Source organism: Rhinopithecus roxellana, chromosome 7, assembly GCF_007565055.1.
Source record: "Rhinopithecus roxellana isolate Shanxi Qingling chromosome 7, ASM756505v1, whole genome shotgun sequence".
NCBI lineage: Eukaryota > Metazoa > Chordata > Mammalia > Primates > Cercopithecidae > Rhinopithecus > Rhinopithecus roxellana.
Window position 1 is genome coordinate 125,609,595 of NC_044555.1, and position 23,651 is coordinate 125,633,245.

The window sequence follows — 23,651 nt, forward strand, 5'->3', positions numbered from 1 at the left end:
TAAGATCCCTCCTGTTTCTGTGGCAACTTAACATTTTTAGCCATAAGCTAGCAACTGTCTTCTACTTCCTCCCTTAAGGAGATAGGACCCTCATTAAATGTGACTATGGTTGGACCCACTGTTCCTTGTAAAAAGCTTGGCTTTACATTCCTTGGATTATCTCCTGACATTTTACCATTCTTTCATTACAAGGTATGTTGAACTGATGCAGATACAATCATCAGACTATCCTGTGTCAAAGTCACTTCTGACAGTAATATAGGGGTCTCTAAAATCAGAAAACCGTAACTCCATGGCAAATGAGAAAAGGAAACAAATATATAGAAATTGCAAGGGGGTTATTTAGTAGCTGGAGCAATGGGGAGTTATGACCTAGATTTTGGTAACGTTAATCTCGTTCTCTTCAAATAATATTAGAAGCATGGTCACTTTACTCGTCACTGCTGCACCATATAAAATGGCGAAAGGTATTTTCTACTCTCCAAGTCTTACACGGTTCAATCAGGGGCAAGCAGAGACAGTTCTTACTCCTCTGGCAGCAGCACCTGGAATTTCAAGTGTTTCAATTAAACTTCATGAAATGTGAAATCAAAAGCTTTTTTAAAGCCCAAAGTTAAGACATCTCCTGTAAGCCTTTTCTCCACTGGTTCTCTAATCCTATCAAAGAGGGGGAAATCAGGTTGGTCTGAAAGAGCGAACTCTTTTTTTTTTTTTTTTTTTTTTGGAGATGGTCTCTTGCTGGAGTGCGGTGGTGTGCCGATCTTGGTTCACTGCAACCTCTGCCTACCTGGTTTAAGCGATCCTCCTGCCTCAGCCCCCCTAGTAGCTGGGATTACAGGCATGTGCCACCATGCTTGGCTAATTTTTATATTTTTAGTACAGACGAGGTTTTGCCATGTTGGCCAGGCTGGTCTCAAACTCCTTACCTCAGGTGATCCACCCACCTCGGCCTCCCAAAGTGCTGGGATTACAAGCGTGAACCACCATGCCCAGCCCATAGCTCATGCTTTAACTCCCAAATTTTCTATGGCCCATAGCTGTACAATTCTTGAGGCAATGTTGTAAATTGTCAAAAAAAAAAAAACAAAAACAAAAACAAAACAAAACAAAAAAAAAACCTTGAAATCCGGTCAGCTAAAGGTCAATCAAGTTTCAATAAAATGAATGCTAAGATTCTAATGAGCTGGAATGGTGGCTCATGCCTGTAATCCCAGCACTTTGGGAGGCCGAGGCAGGCAGATCACCTGAAGTTGGGAGTTCGAGACCAGCCTGACCAACATGGAGAAACCCCGTCTCTACTAAAAATACAAAATCAGTTGGGCGTGGTGGCACATGCCTGTAATCCCAGCTACTTGGGAGGCTGAGGCAGGAGAATCGCTTGCACCCGGTAGGCGGAGGTTGCGGTGAGCTGAGATCGCGCCATTGTGCTCCAGCCTTGGCAAAAAAAAAAAGAAATGACATAAATTATTATTTATAATAAAGAGTATCCTCCTGTTAATGTTTTCAGCCCACATAACAAGTACTGTTTTTCAGCAATCAGACTCCACTTGGATCACCTCCATTAAATGTCTTCTGGGACTTGTCAAACATTCTTCCTTACATCATGTGAGTAACTAAGTGAAAGAATAAAACTTGCTTCTGGATCTTAAGTGAACTGTTCACTGCATCATATACATGTTCTATTAAATCCCTACAATGACTAGAACTAAAGAAACAAACATCAATTGCTATGTACTAAAAAAAATTGAGATCATGACCAAGACTATTTAAAAAGAAGACTGGATATTTATTCCATTTACAAATGAAGATTCTTCTTGTACCTGATTAGTCTCAGAGTCAAATATGATTAATATACTAGTCCAACACTTTTCTTGGAATTTCTGCAATATATTGATCAAAACAAGTTCCATGGAAGATAGAATGGCATAGTGGAAAGATCCCAACAGACGGAGATTCAAATCCTGGTTATCCTTTACTAAGTGATAGCTTTTGGCAAGTCATGTAGTCTCTCTTAGTCTTGGTTTCATAATGTATAAAAGAGAGTGATAACACACCTAAGGCTGTGGCAAAGATAAACAAATACATATTTATGAGAATTACATTATTCGAAGTGAATTAAAACAAACTTTTCCCCTATAAACTTGAAAGCTCTTCTAAAGAGGAAACTTCCCTCTCTCCCTCCCTCCCATAATTGTATTATTGGTGCCTAGTACCATACCTTGAGCACTCAAATGAATTAATCCTTAATTGGATGGGGGTAGATGATTCATTCTTTTAACCCATGTAATTAAAGAACTGACAGCTGATAATCAAGAATTAATGCTACAACTTAAAAGTTCTGATGCTGATTATATCAACATTACTTAAAATAATTAGATTCTAAATGCATCTCCGTCATTTCAGTACTATACTGCAGAATGGTAAAATGCTGATGAAAATGAATGTTCAGGGATTAGGAGGTTCTGATTAATGATGGTTAATGAGAAAAACTTCTTATTTTTGTTTTGCATTTGATAATTGTACAGAATAATATATTAGTCCATTTCCCTGACTTATTAAGTAGATGACTGAGGATTTTCCAGATCTTCGGAGCCACAATTTGCAAAAGGATGTTAATAAGAGTACCTAACTCACAAGACTGCTAAAAATATTAAATGAGATTATATATGTAGAACATTCAGCATAACGTCTGGCACACAGTAGACGTTCAATAAGTATTAACTACTAGTATTATAATATTGAATTTCCATTTTTAATTTCTAGTTACTGATGTGCAATGTGAGGAGATTGTTCTGAATCTGCCCTGATCCAAGGATATACCCTGCTTTCTTCATTGAACCTTTTCATTCCTGTTTGTACCTTTTTCTAAAAGTTGAAGGAATCCAGGGGAAAAAAATCTAATGAGTTAGAGGTGTTCAGTCATAGATATCTTATTATAATTATACTTGCCCTTTCTTTAGACCCATATGGTAACCTTAGGGATATAGGCATTTTATTAATCACACTAATGTACAGATTTCTGGCACCAAATAAGACTGAGATTTCAAGTACTTTCTGTGTACCCACCTCATATATGATCCAGATATGTGAAAATCATGACAATTCAGTACAACATTTCAGGCCTCATGTTTTTATAGAGAAAGATCTCATATGGAGGGGGGACATCTCACTCAGTAAGCTGACTTGCTGAACACAAACCCATATTTTATATCATCCAATACCCAATACAGTCTCCAAAGATTTGTAGTTCAAGAGCAAGGATGATAGAGACAGCAAAATCCTACAACACCAGCGCTTCCTAGCTACTTTTACTGTTTTGTTTCATTCCTTCCATAAGACAGCACCAAATAAACCAACAGGTATTTAAAGGGTCTTTTTTGTGTCATGTATATATGACCCAGGTCACATGCTATTTTAAGTAAACTAGCCCCATTAAAATTATTAAATATTAAAAAAGAAAACCACCACTTTATTTCCAAGAATTCTTATTGTTGAAATTTCAATTATGACATAAATGTAAAAATATTGGCAATTACCATACTGTAATCCTCACCCAAACTACAGAATTTATCTTTAAATCTCTTACGGAAGCAATTTCTACCATTTTTTCTAGATATGATGAAACTGAAAAAAATCAGATTTGGAAGAAAGTTTTGAGGTTATCTAGTTCATTCTTCTATGCAAGACAGGAATTTTATCAATAGAATTCCTGACAGGCCTAAATCCAGGGGCACTTCTTAGCCTGGGACCCATTCCTTGCTGGGCTCCTAGGCATTCAGCTTGCTTTTAAAAACTACCACTTACTCTATTTTGGGAGTTCCTTTTATTTCCCTAAAACAGCTTCTTGCTTATATTACCTAAAATGAAGACATAGGATGTCTAACTTTTAAAGGTTTCTACTGATAATCACTGTAAGAAAAACAAATGAGAGAGTAACAGATAACTAACAAAGTCAGAAATTGTTCAAAGTCTTATGCATTCCTCACAGCCCTTGCCCTTTTATTTCTGAGGATAAATTTAATAAAACCTCTTACTTTGTTCATTTGTTTTCCTCACATATCCTCATCCCTCCAGCCCACAAAATTTACGGTTTGTCCAAAGGGAAGCACAAATTGTTAAAATAAAGACAAATAGGTAATAAACACGGGTGTTACAGATTTCTACTATTTCTGTATCTTATGTTCACAATAAACAAATCCATGTGGTAACGTAATCTCATCTAAAACCAAGGTTACTGGTGTAGACAGCTGACCAGCTGTTATTTCATGTCATGTTGAAATGCTGATTATCTGACTCCATAACACATATAAGGCTGCTTTAGAAAGTATGTATATTGGGAAAGGGTGGGGGTAGGGTTCCTTAGAGAATGACACTTCTCATCTAATGGAACTAGGGGTTAAACATCTCAGAATGAAGTGTGATTCTCAGTGAATACTCCAATCTGCAGGTCAAGGAGTCCACATGCAATGTTATGTCTGCCATACAGATGCAAATGATTCGTGGGCTTTGAGGAAAGCACTAAAGAATTTTCATGATTCTTGTGTGAGAAGATCAATAATCTCTTTGTGCCCAGCTGCTGTAACAGTTACTGTCACAATTCACTTTACATAGCTGTCCACTATCAGGTCAAATTAGGACCAGCCTTCATGATGCAATCTAATACTTTTAATGATTGCCCCAGGTTGTAATACCAAAATGTGACCCTGTGAGTGTACGCCACTTTTTATCTGCAGCTGTGGCTCAGAGACTGTATAACCCTAGCGAAAAGAAACACAATTCCACCCTGGATTAGTTTGCTTTAAAAGAAAATGGCTAAAATCTTGAGAAATCTGATAAATTCAAATTAAGGCAACAATCTCAACACAGAAATTGATGTTGAAAAAATAAACATCAGTACTTGGCAATAAGAACAGTGTAGCTAATTTGTCTATAAAACAAATTTCTATAATCTAATTCTTATTTTCCAAATGACTTCAATTTCAAATCGGATATGGGACTCCATGTTGGGAGATGAGGGTCTCCAAATTAGTTTTCAATTCAAAACTTTTGGAGAAATAAGGGATTAAGATAATGGCCAGGCCCTTAATGTTCTGCCAGGTGCTTTTGTAGGATTTATCCATCTCTGGAGGCTCCTCCTCACTTTCATTCACCCTTCCTGCTTCCTCAGTATAGGCCTCAAAACCTCTGACTCCACATTTGTAGCTCTCACTACCCAGCCATTCCACCTGCTACTTCTGAGGAAATATTTACAATGTCCAAAAGAGCTGGACTGCAATATTACTCTTCAGCCACAGGGCTTAGCAGCCAAAACAACTGAACAGTGCCAGGTCTTAACTGATGTCAAACAAATGAAACCTACTTTGTCAATTTCATGAGTTCAATATTCTAACCTGTTTAGCTGAAGCAAGGGTAATTGTATGAGTTACAATTAATGGGTAAGTAAAGGTAATGAGGAAGAAGTGAGAAAGAAAAGGGAAAAGTCCTTTTTGGAAGCACTAAGGGGCTTGCTTGAATGGTGGTACACAAACTTTCAAAGCCTAATTTACCTTTAAGTCGCCATTTTCAAGGTGGGATACAGGTCATAGACCAATTTTCATTGGCAATGATCCTTCAGCAACTTTTAATGACTCCCCAAACTACTTGATCATGGCACTAAAGTCTCTCATAACAAGGCCGCATCCATTTCAGGCCTTGTCTCCCACTATGCCCTAGCTTATACTTCTACCCCAATACTTCTCAGACTTTTTAATGTGGACATGTGTTCCCTGAGGAGCTTGTAAAAGTGCAGATTCTAATTTAGTAAATCTGAGTTGTGGTCTGCTTTTATAAGTTCCCAGATGATGCTAATCCTGCTGGTGTGGCAATCACACTTTGAGTCAAAAGGGCTGGCACTCAAGCAAAATAGGACTACAGCATTCACTGAATCCATCCAGTACTTTCCTACCTCCACACCTTTGGCTCACACTGCTCCTCCACCTGCTTCTTAATTTTCAATATTGAAAATATCGTTCTTCCTTTAGGGTTTATCTCAGATGCTATTTCCTTCACGGTGTCTTTCCTTATTTACCTCTACCCAAACCAATACATACACAGCAATAGAGAGGGGAACTACCCATCAGGGGAACTACTATTCATTGGTTGTTTAGAATGTGTTCATTTACAAACATTATCCCTTTATTTTATTTTCTAATTACTATTTTTATTTTACAACAAGGAATGGGAAACTTACAGAGTTGAAGTAAATTTCTCAAGGTCACACAAGGAATTCAGGCTTTTTGTTTTTCCCTATTGTGGTGAACAGGGTCTCACTATGTTGCCCAGGCAGGTAATTCCTGGGCTCAAGCTATCCTTCTGCCTCTGTCTCCCTAAGTGCTGGGATTACAGGCATGAGCCGCCGTGCCTGGCCTCAGGCTTTTTCAATTATAAAATACTAGTCTGACTCTCCTTGAATGTTAGCCTATACGTTTCCTGAGCCTTTTAGAACATGCCTTGTGTTACACTTCTTTGGGTATTCTGTCTTAGCCTACCTTCCCTCCTGCCTTACCCCACTCCCACTTAGTGGTAAACTCCTTGAGGACAGACTTTACGCCTCAGTCATTTTTTAGTCTCTCCTCCACCAAGATGTGGCACAGTGCCTTGTACTATATTGTAAGCCAGAAATGAGTACTGAACTGAACTCAGCTACAGTTTGGGATATAGCATGGATAGTCTCTGACTTACGATGGTTCAACTTACGATTTTTCAACTTTATGATGTGAAAGTGATAGACATTCAGTAGAAACCATACTTCTCTTACCATGCTGAGCAGTAGCAGTCAGCTGCAGCTCCCAGTCAGTCACAAATATTTTACTTATGATATTTTCAATTTTCAATGGGTTTATTGGGATGTAACCACATAATAAGTCAAGGTGTATCTGTAGTTGTGTTTCCCATCCCAGGCACCAGCTGACCTGCTGCTGGAGCTGTCATGAAAGGAAGAAGGAAGTAAGGTTTATGGGTTCCTTCAGCATTCCCGGTATCTTCTTCATCTTAGGATTCCTGAAGCCTGGGGAGTGGTGGTAGACAATCACACGCTCCACTCCTAATCTTGTATCTGCATAATTTCATTCTCTTTCTGAGGGGCAAAACAGACCTTCCACTGACCAAGACCCTTAAAATAGATCCCATAAATGGATCTTCTGTTAATCGTTCTATGTACATCAGGTTACATGTCCCATTTTACAAACTACAGTTAAGAAAAGGCAATCTCTACCCAGTCTACCATTGATGGGCATTTAAGTTGATTCCATGTCTTTGATATGTGGTACACATACACCATGGAATACTATGCAGTCACAAAAAAGAATGAGATCATGTCCTTTGCAGGAACATGGATAGAGCTAGAGGCCATTATCCTTAGCAAACTCACACAGGAACAGAAAACCAAATACTGTATGTTCTCAGTTATAAGTGGAAGCTAAATGATGAGAACGCATGGATACATAGAGGGGAACAACAGATAATGGGGCTTACTTGAGGGTGGAGGATAGAAGGAGGGAGAGAATCAAGACAAACAAATAAAGGGTACTATGCTTAATACCTGAGTAATGAAATAATCTGTACAACAAACTCCCATGACATGTTTACCCCTTTAACAAACCTACACATGTACCGCTAAACTTAAACATTTTAAAAAAAGAAAAGGCAATCTCTGGAGATGAACTATCCAATACAGTAGCCGCTAGCCATATGTAGCTCTTTAAATTCATTAAAATGGAATAAAATGAAAAGTTCAGGCCGGGTATGGTGGCTCATGCCTGTAATCCCAACACATTGGGAGGCCAAGGCAGGTGGATCATGAGGTCGGGAATTCAAGAGCACCCTGACCAACATGGTGAAACCCTGTCTGTACTAAAAATACAAAAAAATAGCCAGGCGTGGTGGTGGGCGTCTGTAATCCCAGCTACTCAGGAGGCTGAGGCAGGAGAATCACTTGAACCCGGGTGGCAGAGGTTGCAGTGAGCTGAGATCGCACCACTGCATTCCAGCCTGGGCTGACACAGCAAGGCTCCATCTCAGGGAAAAAAAAAAAAAAAGAAAGAAAAAAATGAAAAGTTCAGTTGCTCAGTTGCACTAGTCACATTTCAAGTGCTCATAGTTACATGTAGGTAGTGGCTGCTGTATTGGACAGCATAGCTATAGAACATTTCAATCATCCCAGAAACTTCTGCTGGACAGTGCTGCTCTAGCGTTAGATCTGCATTCAAAGCCACATCTGCAACTTACTAGGTGTGCCACTTACTAAGTGTGCCACTTACAAGGTGTATAAAACAGGTCACTTGATCTCTCTCAGACTGTTTCTGCATTGTAAAATGGGGATGATAATGCCCCCCTTACAGCAAAGTGAGGAAAATTAAATAAGGGATTGTTTGTTTAAGGTCTAGCACATGTTGGACGCTAAACAAACGTTAACACCCTTCTAACCCAATGGGGGGTTTATATAAATTTGCCTCAAAAATGGAACAAGAACATTTGAGTAGTGTGGCTCCTTTGGCCTCCAGGCTACAGTCTATTTACAGCTTGGAAGATGTTAGCTTTGCATTCCTCTTCTAACTTACTTTTTCTTAATAACACAAAGCCATTAAAGTAAATCATGAATAAACAATGCTGGGAGTAGTCAGTGATTGCTCTTTGCTTGGACTCTGTTAGGAGACCATATTCATCACTACCTTGAACTTTCCAACATGAAAGAACCACATTTTCCCCTAACAATGGAAATGTCTCCTCCCAAATCTTTCAGGAATGCTCTGTTCCATCTGGTACTATCAGAACACTCTAGCAGTGACACTACAGCTGGACTAGAGAAGTATCATTTCTCTCTAAATCCATATTTTCCTCTACTCGGAATGTTCTCTGTGTTTTTCCTGTGGGGTTGACATCTCCCAGGCCTGGTAAAGGGTGAATTATTCGAGAAAAGTTTGAACTAAATCTGTTAAGGTGTTTGTGTTCCGTGAGCAGAAAAGCAAAATACATATATCCAACTTCAAGAAGAACACTTCAGGACTTTTTCCCCTGTCCAATTTAAGGCTTGGGAAACACAGCAAAATCACATTCCTCATTGAAAACAAAGTTCAAAAAAATGTTGATTTGATAGAACAGTTCAAAGTGACAGATGGTAGATGGGTGATCTATCATTTTCCTTAGAATAAAGTCTGTCTGGCAGTCTTCAGAGGAACTGAGAAGAGAAAGCCTTATTTTGCTGTAGTTTAGCCCTGGGAACAGTTACAGCAGCTACCCTTTCTCTCCACATCTTTGGGGGTAGGGGATTGGAAAGATAGTGATTCATCAGTGCCTGCTTTGAGCTGGCTCTAGGCCATGCTGTAATTCCTGTTGTCCAATTTTCCACCTGAGTGACAGGAAAAGGGCAGGTTCCTAACACACTGACCATTAAGTTATCTGTTGAGTACTTCCCTGAGAATGTGCCCAGAGGTACTCTATTATGGTTGTCTCTGTCTAAATAAAATAAATAATTGCAGATTTCAGAGCCTGAGGACAGACAGTTGTTCTAGTATTGAAATTGGAGTCTATCTTGTCAGATCTGTAATGAGGTCTTCCCTTCAGGCTGATTGATTTCATAAAGCTGAGGCAATTATCAAAAGCAAGCACAGTTCTCCCTGCAGAAACCACTCCACTGGTTTTGAAAACTAGCTTGTCAGCCAGATCTGGTCAGGAGCCTAGGCTGAGCCAGCTCTTTCAGTAGGAACAGTTACTACACACAGAGAACATGAATTTCTGCTAATAGATTATTAAGATGCCAGTAAATAAGTTGTAAACAAGGTTCAGCAAAATAATTTCACACGCTGTGAGTGAATGAAAATTGAAGTTGCTGTCAAATAAATCTGCATTTTAGTGTAAGATGTTTTGAAGGAGAGAGTGAGAGCTGGTCTTTTGGTCTTTGGAGAGTTAATTTTATCAATTAATGCTAGAAGGATATTGGTATCCTTTAAGACTGATGCACTGCATGAATAACATTTGTATCTTTGCTTTTCCCAAAATGTACACACTAATTTCACCAGATTTCCTTTCTTTGTTTATTCAGCCTTCATTAACTATTTATCCAATCACTATGCTACAATTTTAATTACCTTCTAATTAACCAATGATGAGTTTGTGATTTAGCATTCCCTAAAGATAGAACTACATAAATATGGTCAATCTTCATTTACATATTCAAAATTTTTATCCTCCCTCCTTGCTCCCACCCCGTTAATTTTGCTATGCTGTGTCACTAATGTTCTGGAATTATGCTTTCTGCATTCCTAATCTCTTAGCCCCATTTGGGCTAATTTTTCAAGAATGTATGAGAAATAACCCTTGCTGTTGGCTATGAAATTAAACACACAGGAGCAAACAGAGGTTCTTGTAATATGTTAATGCATCTTTAAAGATCCATATTTTTCCTATAACAGTTCCTCCTAGGAGTATCAATACAAGGTGTTGACAAGTGATTAACTCCTTTAGAGAAGTCCCTGCCTAAGCTGAAGTCAAACCTACTACTAGGAAAACTAGAATCTGCTCCTTGAGAAGTCAGCATGACTGTAAAGGAGAAAGCCTGCAAAAAATAACTAATCTGTGTCTGAAACAACTCCTACCATTGCTGTTGTATATAAAAAAGTAGAATCTTAATTTTGCTCCAGTCTGGATTTTAATTGAGGCATTCAATACATATAGGAATAAACAAACCAATAAATTAATATTGACTGATAGTTTCTCTCTTTATTTGTCCAATTCATTCCAACAGTTCTGGGTGCCTTGACAGTATGTAAAGCTTGAGAATTTTAGGACTTAATAAGATAGTCTTTTTTCCTCAAGAAGACAACAAACAGAAAGAAAGGCAGATACATACAAAGAAAATCTGACCCAAATTATTGTACCAGCTTCAGCTCTTGCCAATTCCCCTAAGTACCCTTTGCTTCATTCATGCCAAAATTCTCAAAATTCCTCAAACATGCTAAGCCCTGTCATGTCTGTGTGCTTCTGTACATACCATCTCCTCTGCTTAACATATAACTTTTCCTTTTTCCACCTGGAGAACTTTTATTCATCCTTCAAAATTCTGCTCAAATGTCACCTCTTCAGTGAAGTTTTACCTAACCCCCAAAAGCTTTCTTCACAGGAGTACACAGAGCCTTATCAGACCACTTATGGTAGGATCTTAGAGTTCATTCTAATATTTGTGTGTGTGTGCATGTGTGTGTGTGTGTTCTGGGTGGGGTGCTGTCACCATCTGATTTGTGCCTTAGAAAGATCACTCATACGGCATGATGAAGGATGCACTGGAGGTGAGAAGACACCGGAGGCAGAGAGACCAGTTAGAAGAAAACCATAATGATACAAGGAAGAGATGACAGTCACATGAACTCAGACAGTGGAAGTGGGATGAAAAGAAATGAATGGATTTCAGAGATATTCAGGAAATATAATCATCTGGATTTCATGTATAATTGGATCTGGGAGTTGAGAAGAGAGGAGTCCGAGATGACTCCATGAAAAAATTCTTAAGCCAGAGTCCCAAAAATCCTGCAACATTTGTGGGTTTCAGTATGAGAAAAAGCACAATCCAATGGAAGCATATCCATAAATCCACGCTCAAAAATAAAACTGCTTCCAATCTCTATTTACCATGGCATAAAGGCTGCCAGGAAACAGCAGTAAATGGCTTACACTTGACCTTTACTAGGTATTCTTAACAAAGCTTGTCAAAAGATATCAATTCATTCAGAAAAAGAGTGTAATTGTCTAAGAGGCAGAATAACATAGTATTGGGATAAAGATGGGGAAGAGCATTTTCATAATAGGTCTCAGACTTGGTTTATTTTGTCTATAGCATTCACTGACAAAAGACAAAAGTGTTTTTGAAGGTCAGAAATACTTAATAGATTCCTTTGCTTTCTCCTTTCATCCTTCTCCCTTCCCTCCTCCCAAACAACTCCTTAAATTTTTATTAGAAAATCTTAACATTTTAATAACAGTATTCTTTTTGTTATTATAGTCTGTTGGATTAAGCTAACAATTCTCCTTTTAACAATACTCAAAGAAAGGTTTCAAAAATTAATGCTATGTTGTTTTTCTCCCTGCCAAATAATATAGCAATGTAATTGTCTCCTGGAGAAGAAGCACTCTAATCATCTTTAACTTTAAAGTAAATTCATTTCAGGAAGATGCTCTGTGACAAACAATTGACAGGGCAAATCAGGGCTCCTAGGAGATTGCAAAGTGATGGATTGAGTTGAAGAGAATGCCACAGCCGAATTCAATTCCATGAACATTTTCAACTTAAGAGTGTCTCTGCAACAAAATAGCACTGTATGAGAGTTAAAATCATGTTATATTACATTGTGGGAGGCAGGACTTAAACACTGCACAGATTCTTAACACCTAAGAGTTCTAGGCACTCCAGAGGCAGCAAAAGTACAAGCCAATTTATCTGATTAAAAAATAGAGGAAACTATTGTACCAGGCAAAATCAGACTGTAAAAGCATAGTAACTTTCCAAAAAATGCCTTTAAGAAGCTGAGATCAGAAAAGACCAAAACATTCTCTCAATCCAATTGATGTCACTAGGATCTTGGAATGGGTCTCAATGCCAAGGTATTACTTTTATTTGGAAGATCACTTCCACTTTCATTCCCTTCCTAATTGAATCTGTCTCCATCTTCCATTGTGTTTGTTCCATTATTATTTTTTAGACTCTGCTGCCCCGCCCCGATGTTAGGCTTGGGGAAACTCATCCTTTGGAGACAGATTTGGATTAGTAAATTTACAGGCTTGACGAATTTACAGGCTCAGAATTTCCTGGAAATTGGCCACTTGCCTAAGATGCTAGGGGAAGGAGAAAATGGAAGAGCAGGTGAATTAAGGCTCTTGAAAACCTGACTGAGCAGCTTGGCCTCCTGAGCAGATGCAATGATGACCACATAGCAGCAGTGCAGAAGAACAATTCTACTTAAATGTCCTTTCTTTGGGCTTTTAAAAGGCAACTGTTTTCTTTGGCACACATGTGACCCAAATCTGGTTTTCTACAAAGCAAAGAGAGGCAGAAAAGGGCTCCCATGTTCTGTGTGTGTGTGTTGTTGTTTTTTTAATCAGTCTACTTGCTTGCCTCAACCCAGTGTCCAACATAATATATTTGTCAGGAGTGTCCCTGGAGGAGATCAAGACTTTAAGGCAGTGTGTCTTATCCCTGGCTACATATTAAATTCACCTGGAGCATTGAAAACAAACAAAAAACAAAAAAACAAAAAACAAAAAAAAAATTTTTAAATGCCTAGACTCCACCACCAGAAATTCTCATTACATTTGTCAGGGTGGAAGCTAAGCATCTAGTTTTAAAAAGCCACCAGGTGGCCAGGCATGGTGGCTCACACCTGTGATAACAGCACTTTGGGAAGCCACAGCAAGATGATCCCTTGAGTCCAGGAGTTCCAGACTGGCCTGGGCAACATAGCAAGATGTCCATCTCTACAAAAAGTAAAAAAAAAAAAAAAAAAAAAAAAAAAATTTAAAAGCCACCAGGTGATTCTAATGTGCAGCCAGAATTGAGAAACACAGTTCTAAATAGTTTTCTAATTTAAGGCCAGAAAATGAGTATTCACTGCCCAAAGTTTATTTTTATTTTTTAAAGTTAAAACCAGGTAACACTTATAAGGTAAGTTAATTTACTCTGTACCCGCAATCTGTAGGGAAATGTATTGGTTGTGTGGTATAAATATGTTAGACTTCAACTTGTCCAGTTTATGATACTTTTATGAAAAATGAGATTCTCTTTTGGAAAGGAATATTAGAAGGGTTACTGGAAAAACAAAGAACTGAAATATTGGAAACAAACTTAGAGTATAATTCCAGGATTAAGTTCCTTTCCTTACTTCTAGAAGAACCAGATAAAATACTTCAGAAATATTGTGTCTGTTTTCTTACTAATCTCCAGGAGAAAGATTCCAAGTTGCCCTTGGGGACTGGCTTTGAATCTTATAACCCTTGGGACTCCAGGCCACTCACCCCTGTCCTCAAGTAATCATTCATTTATACCAGTATGTGTACAATGTCATGAAGAATATCGGAAAGCACTGCAACTATAACACCACTGGATAAAAATCACACTGAATGTGGTTTGCTGATGTCACCTGTCACCTCAGTGATTCCACTGAACTTTAGAAAGGATCTGGTAAAATATAAAAAATGCAAAGGCACAGTTAAGTATTGTGATGGTTGAGTGTCAACTTGAATAGATTGAAGGATACAAAGTATTGTTCCTGGGTGTGTCTATGAGAGCGTTGCCAAAGGAGATTAACATTTGAGTTAGTGGACTGGGAGAGGCAGACCCACCCTCGATCTGGGTGGGTACCATCTAATCAGCTGCCAGTGGACCTAGAATAAAGCAGGCAAAAGAACATGGAAGGAGCAGACTGGCTGAGTCTTCTGCTTTTCATTTTTCTCCCGTGCTGGATGCTTCCTGTCCTTGAACATCAGATTCCAAGTTCTTCAGCTTTTAAACTCTTGGATTCATATCAGTGGTTGGCCAGGGGCTCTCAGGCCTTTGGCCACAGACTGAAGGCTGCACTGTCGACTTCCCTAACTTTTCAGGTTTTGGGACTCAGAGTGGCTTCCCTGCACCTCAGCTTGCAGACGGCCCATTGTGGGACTTCACTTTGTGACCATGTGAGTCCATACTCCTTAATAAACTCCCCTTTATATATATATCTACCCTATTAGTTCTTTCCCTTTAGAGAACCCTGACTAATACAAGTGTAGTGGAAGAACACGCCATAAAAACACAGGCTCTGGTCTCCGCTCTTGCATCAAATAATAGGGTAACCTTGGGTGAGTAATTCTTTGTCAGTTTCCTCAACTGAAAAATGAGTTGAACCATGTGATCTCCCAGCTCTGACTTTAAGATAAAGAAAGAAAAGCTTAGATGGAAGACATCCATAAGAGCATAAAATAAAATCAGTAATTAATAGGGGCAGAAAAGGAGAGGAGGGAGAGCCGAGAGAACCTTGGAAAGATGCTTTCCTAGTACCACCTACACAAAACTTATTTAGCAGACAGTACATGATTTAATAGTAGTACAGTTAAGGCACCCCCCAAAAAAGTTAAGGTACTTCCGACACTGCTCCAAAAACAAAGCCTCCTTAAGAATTTTGCTAATTATAAACCAGAACAAGTAAGGAAGCACAGAACAGTTTTTTTTTTTTTTAAATGATATTTAAATAACAATATATCTTCTAAGTAACTTGTCATCAATTAACATTATTTACAGAATAAGCATTATGCAACTCAGAATAAGAGTCTAATGCTGAAATGCTAAAAGTATGCCCAGTATGGTAGGAATAAATTACCCTAATTGACCAAAGCCACGTTCACATGTGAGACATTTCAAAACACACTGATGTAATGACAAAAATTCCTGTCTCTCTCTGCCAATGTTATAGGAATTGTTATTAAAGCCAAGCATGGTATTTGTGTACACATAAGAGCAAGCAACAATTACAATCTAGAGGTTTTTAAATTTAATCTTCTTTATTTATTAGTATTGTTATACAGCAATGAGTATTCCAAAAAATAAAAAAACTAATCAGCGTGCATTATGCAACAATCAGACAAAATACTCCTAATCCTCTGTCATTCTTTTTCCTTGGCCCCTGGGTACTCATTAAAGGTTAATTTATTTAAATCTCTTCAACATTCATTTCAATCTACTTTAATAAACTAATGAATCTTTGGAACTTTGCCTAATCAGCTTATGTTTTCTATTTTAATATATCTATAAAATGTCTTTTTTTTTTTTAAGCTCTTTCTTAATAATTGTCTTCCCTCTTGGAGATAGAATTGTGCTTCACTGACAACCTGATTTGTACATTTGGTGATACATTTACAACCTCATCCAGCACACCGGGAATAGCTGTGGCTTGCCTATTGTTCTTAAACATGTTACATTTTAGAGGATAGTGAATTGATTTGTGTTTAGTAGTATAATAATCCTCCAAATTGAAATGGTCATTTTACAATTTAGTAAGAGTGACAATTACAGTAAAGAAAAGCTTCTAATAACTTTGGTGCTTGTCAAATGCTATGAGGGTCTATCAATGAAACAACTCCATTCCGGTTCTTGTAAACCAGAGCAATGTATAGTACATACCATTTGGATTGGCAAAAGTAAGTGAAGTCTGGAGATGTCTTCAAATGAATAGTACAATCAAAATGGCGTCTAAAAGGGTTCTTTACAATCTATCCAACCACTATGTTCAATACATTTTGTTTAATGGCAACTTTGAGGAATCTTTCACATAACTATCTTTCAGTTGAATATTCTTACGGTGGTGGCAATGGTCAGGGACTGTACACCACCCTCTACACCAGAATGCCAGAAAGTCTTGGTGTGCTAGCACATTATTTCTAACTACTGCCTTAACAATATCTGACATCATCCTAGAATAACATGGCTTAGCAAGTGCTTCCACAATATCCCTATGGTGGGGGAAGGTATTAATGTTGTTGGTTTGTAAATAAGGAAACTGTAGCTCAGAGAAGCTTCTGTATTTCCAAAAGGTTATAATGTGAATATGTGGAGGAGCTGGAATCTGGATTTTTGGGCTACAAATCTTTCCTCCTGTACCATGTTGCCTGCAGGGTTGTGTTGGGATAAATGTTTTTACTGATCCATGGCTCACCACTGATTAACGAAAAAGTGTAAATGTTACCTTTAAGATGTCTTGATGAGGAACAAAATTTTATTAATTTAAAATATATTATGATAAATTATTCAATATAACATAACTTCCTAATATCATAATTCATTTGGAGCATGACCTTACATAAAAGAGATGAAATTCTTAATTTTCAGTTTTATTTTCTACACAAATTAATAAAAATAATAAACTTATTCCTCACCCATGATCTGAATTTCAGGTAAATTTCTAATGGAAGTAGATACATTGTCAAATGTTTTTAAGTTATCACCTCTGATTTTCCGAATAGAAACTCTAAGAATTACCTTTCAGATTTCATTGTTCATTCATTACACATCTGTCCACCCATTCATTCATTCATCCAATCATCCAAATGACATTTACAGAATGCCTACTTTGAGGCAAGCAACAAGTCAAAGGTGACTCTACCCGAAGCTCCTGCTGCTGCTTTACTTCCCTAGACTATGAACTCCTTGAAGACAGGGGATACTGTTATTCTACACAGGATATAATCAGTTCTATTTGCAGAAAATCACTTAAATACTTTTTTGACAGTGAGATTTCTGGCTCCCCCTGCCGCCCACATGCCCCTCCAGACATATGGGAGCTAGAGGAAGAAATAGCAGAGTTTGCCTATCAAGTCTGACCTTTGGATAATGACTACAGTTCTCCCATCTGAGCTTGCTGCTGTTCTGCCTTGTGGTCAACAAAATGATTTGGCTCAAAATGGCAATTTATCTGTTGCTGTTTCCCAGATATCCTTTAGCAAGCTACATTATTTTTTTTTTAAATGGTTGCTTCTGCCCTTTGGCACAGAGGTGAACTGTATCACCAAATGTATTGTCTTGCTTGATACAGTGAGAAGTTGGGGTTTACAGAAAAGATGCAGATAAACATGAAGCAGCTGCAAAAGAAGAAACATTCATTTAGTGCTATGACTAAACAAATGCTTGACTTTATTATTTTAACAACAATAATTTATATTCGGAGACTGCTATTATCTTTTCAACTCTCCTTCACACCCACCTCACAGTTACCTTGTGAGGTGACCAGAGAAGGCATTATTATAGAGTTAAAATACGGAATTCTAAAGCTCAGAGATGCTAAAGTGACTTGTTTAAAGTTCCTTAGCAAGCCAGTGGCAGAGTTTGGTCTCCCAACTCACACTCCAGGGATCAGGTTTCTCTATTAGGGGTCCTAGTCAACAGGAGAGTTGCATTTTTAAGAATTACTAGGAGCCATGAAGTCCATTGTTTCAGTTTGTACTATTGCCTAGTTAATTATTTAGAAATGATTTATTAAAAACAAGAAGTGAGGAAACCATCATACTAAGCAGGCAATTCTGGAGACTTCTTTCAAACTGGGCCTTACTGTAATCCTTCCAAACTGAACATTGATTAAGCTCAAAAAGTTAGTATTTAAATAAACAAAAGCAATGGTAAAAATATTTTGTCTGTACTAGAATTCCTTGTAGTTCTGCAAGGATGGAGCCAGTTATGCCATGATACACTTTTTATTCACAAAGAATGAAGGCATGAATGGGTATTACTTATTGAACATTTCTGTGGTTTCTAGACTCCTTCTAAAATATAAGAAAATGAGCTTTATGCATATTTGGTACAAAATATTTGTTGGATCATGTAATATTTTTAAAAGTGAATAATTTATAAAATCCTAGAGGGTCTTCTGATTTTTATTACCATTTAATATTTAATTCTACAAAACAGAATTAAATACTTTGTTTTGAAAATAGTTTATTAAACACAATTGCATTTCTTCATCTTTCTAGGCCTCATCTTCAAGATTACCTGGGATTTTATTAACTGATTTTTCTAAGCCTCTGGCTTCTTTCTTCCTCATTGTAAGTAAACCACAGGCTATATTACACACATATGTTTTGTTAAAATACATGTCACTTCCATTGCTTCCTGGACCACCACAAAAGAGAGCCCTTAGTGATCCAAGTCAATTCACCCATATTTAAAACCTTTTACATTTCAAAAACATGTATTATAACATGATTAGATCTGTACTTTATACATAAGCCAGAAAGTGACATATGTGGCTTAATTACCAACCCCAAATAATCAGTGTTGGAGCAAAAAAAAAATGAATTAAATGGAACACAGCCCAGTCATCCTAGCAAAAGAGATTACAGATAGGAGCTGGAATAACTTTGGGAGAAGTCAAACATATATAAGAGGGTTAATGAATTAAAAAGTTGTTATAGGTAATTCAAAAGAAAAAGAAAAATGCTGACTACTACCAAAAAAATTCCACAGCATATTACTGAAACTGCCACATCAAATACTTTAGCATACCCCTCCCTAGGGATGGACAGAAGTTTGCTTGGTATGGTGTATTTTCTAGCATAATGTTGTGATAAAAGGATCTGAAAATAAAAATATATGAATTGTACTTTTTCCAAAAGCTATACAATGAATTCACCTTTTCACAGAGGATAGAGATCATGAAGAAAAGTGAAATTCATATGGACCCCAAACCTCTCATTTTGGCCCATAGTTTCTGCTTCCTTCCCCATCAGAATCTCCACCAGAGCACTAATAGGTAGCAAAATTGGCTGATAGAAGCATCATTCTCCTATTCCTTCCCTGCCCACCCTCTGGTAAAAGAATTAATGAGCAGTAAAATTACCAAAAGTGAGGCAGCAGAATGGAGAATAAAGAATACCAAGGGTATGGATAACCTACAAACCAGATAATGAGCTCCTGAATAATCAAGACTTGACTTAAACCTCAAACCTCTAACCTTCTTGCTTAGACCCATCATTCTATACTTATATTTAGTGTTTTAAACACAGAACTGCCACAGAATTGCAGTTTGTCTCTAAGTCCTTGTTTATAGGAAATGAGGGCAAGAAGTGATGTCCAAACTTTGGCACTTGGAACACTGTTAGTAGCCTTTCTTGACACTCCATTATTTCCCTTGCCTTGGGCACCCAAAGATGTTATTAACCTTTGTAGGAGTCCTGAACATTATAAGAGGTAGTTGACAAATGCACTAGTATCTCTTCTTCCCTCTCAATGCAGATACCAGACTTCAGCTGTTCCATCGCATTCACCTAAAAGGCTTCTCTCTGGTTTTTCTTTAAAGCTTTCTTCCTGCTCTTCCTTCCCATTACTTAATGTAGTGGAGCCACTGCACAAAAATACTCTTTGTCCCCTACCACTAAAAAGGTGATCTCACCTTTAGAATTCATGTCAATTTTTAACAAGCTTCCTGTTATAGCTATCTTATCCAGATCCAGATTCATTTCTCAACTCAATTTTCTGAATCCTGGTATCTTCCTTGGTGCATAAGCCATTAATATCTCAATTCGCAGAGATCTCACACTTCCTGGTAAAACTGTGCCCATTCCGCTTAACTATGGTCTGAATGTTTGTGTTCCCTGTTACTCAAAATTCATAGGTTGAAACCTAACCCCCAAGGGTGATGTTATTAAGACATGGGGTGTTTGAGGGGTGATTAGGCTGACATCCCCCATGAAGGGGATTAGTGTCCTTATGAAAGGGGCCTGAGGGAGTTTGTCCCTTCCACCACGTGAGGACACATACAAGGTACCATATATGAAGCAGCCCTCACCAGATACCAGATCTGCTGGCACTTTCATCTTGGACTTCTCAACTTCTAAACTGTATGCAATAAATTTCTGTTTATAAATTACTCAGTATTTTGTTACAGAAGCCTGAACAGACTAAAACACCATCACAGTGATGGTTTCAAGGCAGTTTTTGGACTTCAAAACTGCTTTTCCATATTTTCAGAAATGTTCTTTCAACAAATAATGCCAAGAATAAAGGAAAAACGGTTACCAAGTCTGGAAGAACCTTTAAGCTGAATGTGGTGGAATGGCAGGGAATAACAGTCCAGGATTCCTAAATTAGAGAAATAACTTCCTAGGGAAAATGTCTGAGATAGTATCAGCAACAAAGTATTCCCTGTGACCATGCCACACTGGCTGCCCATTCTATGCTCTACCTGTGTTCCTTTTTGTTTTAAAAATTGCTTTCAAGCCATGTGTAAGTACAGTTTCTTTTTCCTAAGCTAATGGCATATTGTCTGCTCAACACCCACCCTCACCCCTGGCACAATCATAGGTACACATGCACATTTACACACCACCATATGTCATAGCCATAGACACTCAACATATGCCTGGTGACACATTTTACAATGGTCCTCTGGCTACCTCGCGCTGGTATCAACTCGATCTCTTTCTATCACTTATTCTCACTTCATTAGAGGCATGGAACTGAGGCAGACATAGTGAATGGAGTTACTGTCTCCTTTATTTAGGAAACAATGTCAATGTCAAAAGCAAAGTTCAACTCTGTGATGGCAATGATTGTTCCTGCTCACAGCTGAAGAGGATGAGAGGAAACCCAGATTGGAAGTATTTATTCCCAAGGCTCTACTATAGGAAACAAGTAATTTTATCAGAAACAAGTAATCCATGATTTGCTGTACATCAACTGCAGTGATATGCTCAACTAGTAGAGTTCACATAGAAATACTTGCATCTGTTTGTAGGAGATTGCTTCTACCAAACTGAGCAAGGTATGGTCTCAGAGTGCATTATCATTTAAACAAAGGATGCTATGAATCACAGAGGATAGAACCAGAAAAACGCTTGCTCTAGTGTACAAAATTTGGCTGATACTTAACCTTTGCTAGGCGAAAAGGAAAAAATTGCAACCTGCCACACCGGCAGCCTAGAGCACTTTTTTTTTAAAACTACATTCAAATCTTTTACTGTTACAGAACATTATTACTGTTAATACTGCCATGTGTGACTGAGAATTTCTACCTCTGACTTACTGAAAAAGCATCTTCTACTTAACAAATTCAAATAAATTTAATACTATGTACTAGCAGAAGTAATTAAAAGCAAATGAATAAGGACTGCATAACTGCATAAATATTTGCATAAATTCTGACACAAAAGAAGGATGAGTGGACAATAGAATGCTAAAATATTAACAATGCATCATAAGAATTTTAAAAAATTTTTTTTCCAAATCAGCAAGATATACTAAAATGTAACTTTTATCATTATTAGAGCTTAAGTTCTCCTTCTAGAATTACCACTGACTCACTAAGGGCTTTGTGCTAATCATTCAATCAGATTTCACATTCATGATATTTATTCTGAAACAGCCTAATGGGGCTCAAGGACTAAAATAACCTCATTAATTAGATTCCCTCACATGGAGTCCAAGATGAAAACTATCAACACCAAATAGCACTCTACAGTTACAAAGATGTTTCATATCATTTCATATTTACAAAGGTATTTCATATCATTTCATGTTGAATTTTTATAACTCTGGGGGTTAAAATAGGTATTATTATTACTTTTTTAAAAAAATGAGAAAACTGAGGTTTAAAAAGGTTAACTGGCCTGATAGAGTTTATTAAGTGTTAAACTTGTCTCAGGTCTCCAGTTTTAGTGTTCTAGCACATAGTACAGTGCCTAACACATATGGGTACTCAAGTAGTATTTGTTGAATTGAGTGAAGGAATATCGCATGCTACTTCTCCTAACTACACTTGACCTAATTTTACTCATTTGCAAACAGCCCTATAGCTGCATTCCACAGTAGCTGATAAGGTCGTTTACTTTCCAATAAGGAAGCAAAATGCCATTGTGAAAATAAATTCAGCCATCTATTTTGGTGACATAAGGCCCATGAGCTGAAAGAATAAGATATTCAATGTCTAGCTGTTATAAAGTTTGGAAAAAAGTTGGTAAAAAATTTGTAGGGTTGCTTTAAAATGATGAACTACATATCATTATTATTTTGTTGGGGAGGACCTTTCAGTAAGGTTGAGTGGAAAAGCAGATTAAAATTTGGAAAGGCATTTGAGTTCCCAACATGAAAATCAACAATGCCTCTTGTTATGCCTTTCATTCATTCACAGACAGAGAAAAAGAAGTTTCAGAGTTGGCAGGGGCCTTGGCAGTCACCTAGTCTAACTGCTGTCTCTTCCTCCCCACCACTGCTGCCATTTTACTAGAAGTCATAGCTAATTAATAGCAGATCCAGCACTAGACTCCAGTCTCCTTACTGGCAGGACTCCTCATGGAAGCAGTTGGGGACTTATATCCTCTCTATAGGTGCCATCTAAAATTATTCATTTTAGTCTAAAGTCCTTCCTTAACCAAGGTGAGTACCATATAGCCCTACTTGAAAATACAGGATTCCCTTACAGTAGAGCTTAAGTGGCAATAGGTTATGTTATGGTTAAATGCTTCTCTGGCCTTTTCAAACAACCAGAATAGTAGAGTAAGAAGGGCTCTGGAGTCAAACTGTCTAGCATGACAGTTCTGCCCTGCCACTTGCTGACTGTGCATCTTGGAAGATAATTAATTCCTCGAACATTGATTTCTTTGTCCGTAAATGGGGATATTATCTACTTCACAGAGCTTTGTGGTACTTACATGGAACAATTCAAGCAAAGCATAGTCAACAGATAATCTGATACATAGCAAAAATACTCAGTAAAAATGAGTTGCCTTTTACTCATTCTTCCTTACTTGTAGTCGCCCTAGATACCTGAGCTTAAATTGATCAAATATACCTCGGATGACTTTCCTTTTATTCAATTAACATTTATTGAGTAATTACTACATGCTAGGTTCTTGAAATACAACAGTGAACAAAACAGACGAAAATCCAGGCCTTCGTGGAGCTCACATTCTGGTAGTAGACACAGAGAATAAACAAAATAAATAGGTAAATTATATAGTATGTTGGTGATTAAGCGCTTTGTCCAAATACAGGAAGTACATTAGGTATGTTAGCAAAAGCTGTGACCTCATTTTCTAGGAAACGTTTGGTGTCTCTTACCTTCCTCACCTGTTTTTCCAAAGAGCTAAGACAACAAAAACTAAGACTTCTT

The 23,651-nt window shown here is 37.7% G+C and overlaps 1 protein-coding gene and 1 long non-coding RNA gene across 5 annotated transcripts in view; one reads left to right on the forward strand and one right to left on the reverse strand.

Moving 5' to 3' along the window:
- The window catches only part of ENOX2 (ecto-NOX disulfide-thiol exchanger 2), a 319,462-nt gene that overhangs the window by 188,869 nt on the left and 106,942 nt on the right, over window positions 1-23,651 (reverse strand). The gene's annotated exons all lie outside the window — the stretch shown is intronic.
- On the forward strand, window positions 17,873-21,650 carry LOC115898725. Its single transcript, XR_004058414.1, has 3 exons — window positions 17,873-18,137; window positions 18,517-18,588; window positions 21,045-21,650. It is a non-coding gene; the product is annotated as an uncharacterized LOC115898725 (long non-coding RNA).